We start from the raw sequence: 7,899 nt of genomic DNA on the forward strand, positions 1-7,899 counted from the left end.
TAAATGACCAGCCCCTGTGGTATTGACAAGCTATTGGATTCAGAGCTTCTACGTGTTACTACTTTTAGGAAAGCTTCTACATGTGGAGCTGGTGGTGCAACTCCTAAGAGAATAATGCGTACATTACCTCCTAGTCCCTATTTTATCTGCATAAATGAAAAAATGACGATTTTACCCTTGTATTTAAAAGTCATGTTGAAGATATAGAAGGTAATATAAGATGATGTCATGTCACACACCCTGCTGAAGACAATTTTGTCACTTAATGGAGATGCCTCTGGATGTTTTTTACCTCCCTTCATATTACGTAACTTGCTGCACAAGTTTAGTATGCAAATTATTTTGTGAAAAGCAAATTTAAAAAGTTATGTTTTTTTGTAAATTGCACAATACTTACTATGCATAAGCAAGACTAAACAATTTGCTTTTGAGAAAACCCCCAGAAGAAATTTTCTGTTGCAAACCTAATAAAAATAGAAGGAATTCAATTCATTAATTAAATAAGGGAAAATTATGTTTTTTTTATTTGCACAATAATTAACTAACACAAAAATACCTGAATAAATCCTATCCAAGACACGAGGAACAGCACAGAAAATAGTAGGTTTTAGCTCCCCTATGTCTTCAATTAGCAATTTAACATCCTGTATATATATAGAATAATACAAATTATGATATGATTCATATGAAATTAATTACAAATAAAATTTAGTAATCTTCTTACCCCACGTCAAAATCCTATAGATGCTCCATGATTAATAAAACATTCTTCAATCACCCGATTAAATATATGTGCCAAGGGTAGAAACGAGAGATAAACATCTTTTAAATCCAACTAGAAAAAAAATTTATCATTGTTAAGTATAAAATAAGCAGAAATTAGTAATCCTTTTTCATGTTTATTCATTATACATCAAAAACTCCAAAGTTTATTTGATATACATCCCAAAGCTCAAAGTTTTATTCTAAAAGCTTCAATATTCTGTTTTTTTATATTCAAATAATCAAAAACTAAGTGGGAACTCACTGATACATCTACACTCCCTAGCAGACGATGAACACCAGCTATAAGTGTCACAATATTGTTATTTGAAATTAGAACACCTTTTGGATCACCAGTTGTCCCACTAGTGTACATTATTGTACAAATGTCACTTTTCTTCTTCAGTAGGAGCTCAAACTGTTTATCATCACCTTGCAAATAGATAAAAGGGTGTCAAAAATCAAAATTGAATTATATTTCACATTTACACAAAACCCAAAATTTAATATTGCAATTTAAGAGATATAAGAGCATACCAATGATAAGAACTCCTCCCATGAATGTATTGTTACACCAAAACCTTCACATTGTTCTTTTTGTTCAGGGGTAACTTCGCCAAAGCTCTCAATTGCTGAAGTAAAACATATAAATTAGTACCTGTAATTCTTTATGATTGTGTTCAAGAAACTAGACATGATGAGTAACTTACTTTTTAGATACTCTCCAGCTTTCGGAAACGTTTTTAGCACCTAAATGATAAAAAGAAATTTATTTCTAGGAAAAAAATTTAACTTTATGCTAAAAGATTTGTTTAACTTTAGTTTTGTGTAAGATAATAAAATGAATATGATTGATTGGATTACCTCAGGGATCTTTTTAGCTTCTACAAAAGCAAGTGTAACCTTAGCATGGCAAATGATGAATTCTACTGCACCCATAGAAGATATCAGTTGGTCAGGCTATTGATTTCATAGTGCATTTCCGCAAACAAGTGCCAAGTAGCCCCTCTTTCTTTCGTTGTACACAACTACAAATTAGTCGATGGTTGAAATAAAAATTCTATGACTTATCTATAATTTTCAGATTGAGTTTTCAATTGAGAAAGAAAATAATTTTAATCCAAACCCACCCACCACCCCAATCCAATTACTGATCTCTTAAACCTTATTTTCAATTGAGTTTTCAATTGAGAAAGAAAATAATTTTATTACTACATAACACAACAAATTTGTGTAGGCAACTTAAGAAACAAGTCACAAACCTTATTTTCCGAGTAGTCTTTGCAGCCCCTATGGTATTGACAAGCTTAGCCTCCAACTCCACCCAAAACTTTTGACCTACACCAGTGTATGTGGAGAGGAGTGACAGGTATTGTATATGATACTACAAATGGTAAATCCAATGGCACAGTGTACGTCCTCTGTTATCTTCTTCAAGACACCAGTGTCTCCCATCAACACACTTGGTAAAATTTATAAATATGGATATTGCATATGTAGTACAACTTGCATTTGCTAATGGTTACTATCTGCATAATTTTTTTTATTATATTAAATAATGAAATCAAAACATATGGGAGTTTGTTTTAAACATAAAGAGAGGAATAAAGCTTACTTATTTCTGTTGGAAATATTTATGGCTTCCTCCAAGCTGTCGGCCTGAAAAATAAAAAAGGTGAAACTACGAAATTAGCCCTCAAGAGAATGAACACAATCAGTTAATTAAGTATTATATATATAGAAAGTATTAAAAATATAAGCAAAATTTTAAATACCTTTACTGTTTTCTCAAATCTGCAAGAATATGTTGGCACTGATGACTTTGACCTTCTTAAAGGTTCTCTCAATAATGTTCCATGGGTTTGGATTGGAGATGATTTTGTAACTGTTGAAGCTCTTGCTTTTGATTCACCTGTAAAATACAGTCCATACTTGTATGTTGTCCCATCTGAATTATCTGTTTTTAGAGATCTGTTGAGTTTTGCCCTTTGTGTTCTAGAAGTTGTTTCAGATTGTCAATCAGAGAGATCAATGTTTGAATGGATGTATTACAAGACTGCAAGAGAATCCATGGTCATTCATTATAGATAATTACATTAGGATTGATACTAATTTCATGGACTACCTCGTTCTGGAGGAATTTGGTGAAGAACCTCTTAGCTTCAATACTGTCACCATAGTTTTAACAGTTTCACAACTTTTTTTCTCTCTTTGGCATTTCTACAAACACTTTATGTGCATATTTCTTAAGCATGTTCTGAACCTCTACAACCCAATTGTTAGCATCATTCTAGTCAATTCCTTTCTTAGCAACCTCTCTGACTTCCTCTCTTGGGGGATCCAACATTCCAACCTTAAAGTAAACAAACAGAAACCCAACATTTTTGCTTTCTGATACAAACCTGCGTTGTTCCTCAAACATTAGTTTATGAACAACTGTTACAATCATACATCATACAGAATAAGCTTTTTCCAAGCAGGTCCGAACAATCATAATATAATCACAAAATATGTAAATAAAGAACAAAGATATACAAATACAAAAATAAGGATTGTGGTACCTGTTCAGCCTTAATCACATGTCAATCGGAGTTGAGGGCTTTAAGAACTGGAATCGGACCATATTTGAGTTGGTTGACCATATTTTTTCTGACATTTGTGTGCATAATACTCGAAATTCAGAAACCCTAGATGTATAAACAATGCTTCGTGAACCCTATAGGAAATGATAAGGAACTCATAATTCATTTGTGTTTGAGAAGGGGGGGGGGGGGAACGAAAGAGTGTTAGAATCAAAGTCTGTTTTGATAAAATACAAAGATGATGATGGCGATTTGTTGACTATAACATGTACCTGTGAGCTCAGATTAGCTGAATTGATTACAGATGGCCTTGTGCTTCCAGATAAAGAACCCTATACCTAAAAATTTGACTTATTTGGGGTTTTTAAATTGCATATTGGCGAGGTTACCACTGAGCAAGAACCACCATTGTTAGAAGAAGTAGAAGAAGACGAAGTGGAAGAAGAAAAGACGGTTGAGATCGAGAGTATTGAAGTAGAAAAGAACGGGACCCATTCCGATTTTGAAAGTGAACAAAACCGGAAAATGAATATGAAAAAATACCCGATGATCCAGAGTTTAAATAAGTTGAAATGGAAGATTGATTGTTTGAATTCGCTCAGTTATTTCGAACCCTCGCACGTACTGGGTTGAGAGAAAACGAGAGAAGCGGAAGCTTGAAAGAAAATAAAACCCTAGCACGTGCTAGAGAGAAGGGAGGTGGCAATAGCTTAGGGTTTACAGAGATACGGGAGGTAGAGAATGAAGGGAGATCTAGAGGAGAGAGTATCAGAGAGGGGAGAGTGGATTGCAAGGATGAAAGATAGATAGAAGATAGAAAAAACGAGGCGGGTTTTCAAAATTTTGGGGATTTCGTTTCCCCCCTTATCTACTAAAAGCGCGTTTCATTAAAATTATAAAGTGACAGGTACAGACGACGCGCGTTTAAGATAAAGTGCCCTCCGTGTTTTTAATTTTTTTTTGAGACACTAAATTAAGGGCACGCAATAATGCGTGACGTAAATCCTTAAATTTTTTGGAGTGATAACACTATTTTAAGGGCACGTCCTTTTGCGTATCATTAATCAGTGCGTGTTGTAAAATGCGCGTCATTAAAGGTCTGTTTTCTAGTAGTGAGATCTGGTAATAAGATTATGTTTTGGATTAATACTCGGAAATTATGTTATGACTTATGATGTGGTTTTTATAAATATGGTTTTAGTAATGTTTTTAAAAGAAATTTTTGGTCGTGATTTTTGGGCCGTTACAAGTTGGTATTAGAGCCTTGGTTTGAGGGATTCGGACACACTTGAGAGTGTGTCTGGACTCAAACTAAGGAAACGGTAAAAGGTTTTCAAAAGAAAACATTTTCGAAAGGAATTTTTTGGTAAAAAGAAGTTTGAGAAAAGAAAAGAGTTTTAGAAAAAGCGAAAAGAATATTTAGAAATAAAATAACTTGAAAATAGAAAAAGGGTGTGGTGCATGCAATCAGATGAGCTCAAGTAAGTACTCCCAAATTACCCATACAAGTTATGATTATCAGTTTCAGTTTCAGTTTCAGTTTCAGTTTCAGTTTGAGTTTTAGTAGAACAACATGCTAGTATAGGACTAAGGATCTAGGAGGATGCCTTATGTGTCTGCTTTATGTGTTTCAGCCTTATGAGAATTGCATGCTAGAAATTAAGTAGACAACAGTAGGATAGCCTGTTTAGGTTATGCCTGATAGTATGAGTTCAGCATTGTATGCTAGTGCAGTTTCTTGATATGAGGATAGAATTACTCGAGTAGTTTCCTGTGTCTGAATGTTGCTTGGTTTGTGCTTTGTAGGGCTCCGAGTGATGGTAGTTAGCCATTAGGTGAATACGTAACATCACATGCGATCAGGTTTGAATAATCTCAGAGTGCTAGATTTGGCCCTATTGCACAGCTTTTGTCTGAGTCTAACCGTTGTGGGGACAAGTCTTTTACTCGAAGGATTATCTGAGCCTCGTCACATGTGATGGTATTCATGTAATGGTTAATTGGCATTACGAGGAGACCTTCAGCAGCTGATGACTGTTTGGGTGGAGTCAGAGGTTCCCTAGGGCAAGCCTAGGATGAGAGTAGCAAATATTAGCAGTTGAGAAAAGGGACTTGGTGGAGTTGAGGTAACTCTTGAGGAAAGTACGGATATATGGAAGGTAGTATGGGCCCATACTACTGAAAGCAGAGGATCCGTACTCGATTCAAGAGGGGCCGAGGCAAAACCAGGGAACTAGTAGAGTGTGTGAGAGATCCCTTAGCAACGGTATGTATATTAATCGGTTTTTGTGATGTGTTTTCAGCATGGTGACGTTGCACGAGATATCAGTTGGCAGTTCAGGTGCTGGGGAGGGATCTGGCTCAGGCTCTAGAGCCAGACAGTTTGATGAACAAATGAGAGATGTCATTTCTACAGAGATTATTCGCAACATCATTGATCAAACTCCCGTGATATTTGTTTCAGTTTGGGAGACTATTATGGAGCTTTTGGACAGTCATCTGGAGGCCTTTAGGGTCAGGATAGTTTCAGGACAGTTTGGGGCTCATCTAGAGCCCGGTGCTTATGGAGTTCAGGGATCCATCAGGGGGGAGTTCCCATTTTTAGCTCTTATCATCATGGGACAATAGTGAGTGGGCACCCTGTCTCTAGGAGAGACCTTTGCATGATTGGATAGTCAAGGAGTTTTCGCGAGCCATTCGCGAGGAGCTGCCCAACATCATTGGACGGGTCATTGGTAGGTTGACCGCGAAGCTCCAGAATCGGACAACGGTTGCTCAGATGATGGATGGGGTCGACAAGGTAACGCATGAGCGAGAGACGGGCAGGGAGTCGGAAAATGGATGAGACTCAGGTAGCCACAGGTTCGGGCAAGATGCCCAAGGGGTCGGATTTGAGATCGAGGGACTATTAGAGCCGCAGCCGATGCGGGAAGTGTGGTAGGAAGCACGAGGGTGCGTGTAGGCGTAGAAGTGGTAGCGATGTTGGATGTTTCAAGTGCGGTCGGATTGGCCATTTTAGCGGAGATTGTATTGTTACCATCACCCATGGACTTGACACGATATGTTTCCATTGCAGTCAGAGGGGCCACAAGAAGGCCCACTGTCCGAGTTTGCATACAGCAGGGCAGGTGATAGCTCCTTCCCCTGTGACTTCGAGAACCACTAGCGGTTGTCGAGGCTGGGCAAGGGCGCCCACGGCTCGGAGCCGATTATCTCGGTTAATTTCAACAAGGATTCGAGCAGCACTGAATGATGGGGGTACGTATCTTTTACCTTCCTGTCAATTATCATTCATGATATTATTGTTATGTTGCTGCATTGATATCAATAAGCATATGTGTTAGGGTATTATATTACCTGCTTGTGACTGAGTTTTATGCCATCTGCATACCTTGGAATTAGAATGGTAAATTGGAGGTCGTCCCCTCTAGATTAGGTTACTTCAGATGCGGTGACTGTAGCATGTATGTGTAAGATTCAGTAGTGCCTCACTACTTTCGGAAGATGTCATTCGGGTATTGATCAGTTATATCCTCAGTAGTGATGATTTAAAGCTTCTAGTGAAGTAACTAGCGGATAGTAGGGAAGTGAGTTGGAGATGTTTACCCTGAACGCAAGTTCTCAGGATGCAGTCACTAAAGCAAATACAGTGAACGATTGAAGAGTGCTCGGTTAGTTAAGCAGGAATGGTTCGGATCTGGTAAGGGTTAGTTGGAGCGCCAACAGAGGTAAACGTGGGCGGGCAGCGGATTGCCCCTTTTCATGGAAGGAACGTTGGGGAATCCTTTCGACCAGTAAGCAGTAAGGGGTTAGCCGGATCAAAGTGGGGGAGAACCCTCCGAGTATTCAAGGGTAAGAGTATGCAAATCTAGAATGAGTACGCGATCTCCGAAAAGAAAAGATAGTAGCACAACGATTGATGGATTAAGGAGTTTAGGGTTGGGAGTTTGAGGAACTTCCCACCAATTAGTTCATATCATTGAGATGGTTAGTAACTGGTTGGAAATCCATGGTTGGAGGACCAAAATATCAAAAATGGGTTTATTATGTTAAAATATAATTTCTGGAGAAAATCCCGCGTTAAAATCACGAAAAACGGGCTCAAAATGTTAAAAATATAAAAAAAATGGGTGAAAAGTGTCGTTTTTCAGAAGTCTGGCCGAGGTTCGGTCCTCTGGTGCAAAGAACCGAGACTAGAAGGGGGAACCGAGAAGAGAGAAGAAGATCCAAGAGAGGGAAGGGAAGGACCGAGAGAGGGCAAGGAACCGAGAGGCGGGGAGAAGAGACCGAGAGCCGAGAGGGGAGACCGAGAGCCGAGAGGAGGGACCGAGAGCCGAGAGGGGGAGACCGAGAGTCGAGAGGAGGGACCGAGAGCCGAGGCTCGGTCTTCGCGAGTTTCGACCCAAGAGGCTTCTCTTCTTAGTTTCAGCCCGAGAGGCTTCTCTTCTGCTATAGGGTTTCGGTCCTAAGAAGGGTTTCGGTCCTAAGAAGGGTTTCGGTTCCTAAGAAGGGTTTCGGGCTCTTAAGTCTATTTTACTTATTTTTACCCCGTTTC

General features: G+C 38.7%; 1 long non-coding RNA gene across 1 annotated transcript; it reads right to left on the bottom strand.

Moving 5' to 3' along the window:
* Positions 1–238: 238 nt before the first annotated feature.
* LOC145014597 (uncharacterized) lies at positions 239–645 on the bottom strand. The gene is made up of 3 exons (XR_013665563.1): positions 557–645; positions 398–464; positions 239–315 (listed from the first exon to the last, which is right to left on the bottom strand). It is a non-coding gene; the product is annotated as an uncharacterized LOC145014597 (long non-coding RNA).
* Between the last annotated feature and the right edge of the window lie 7,254 nt (positions 646–7,899).

The sequence above is a fragment of the Lactuca saligna genome, chromosome 9, assembly GCF_052625555.1.
Source record: "Lactuca saligna cultivar CGN05327 chromosome 9, ASM5262555v1, whole genome shotgun sequence".
NCBI lineage: Eukaryota > Viridiplantae > Streptophyta > Magnoliopsida > Asterales > Asteraceae > Lactuca > Lactuca saligna.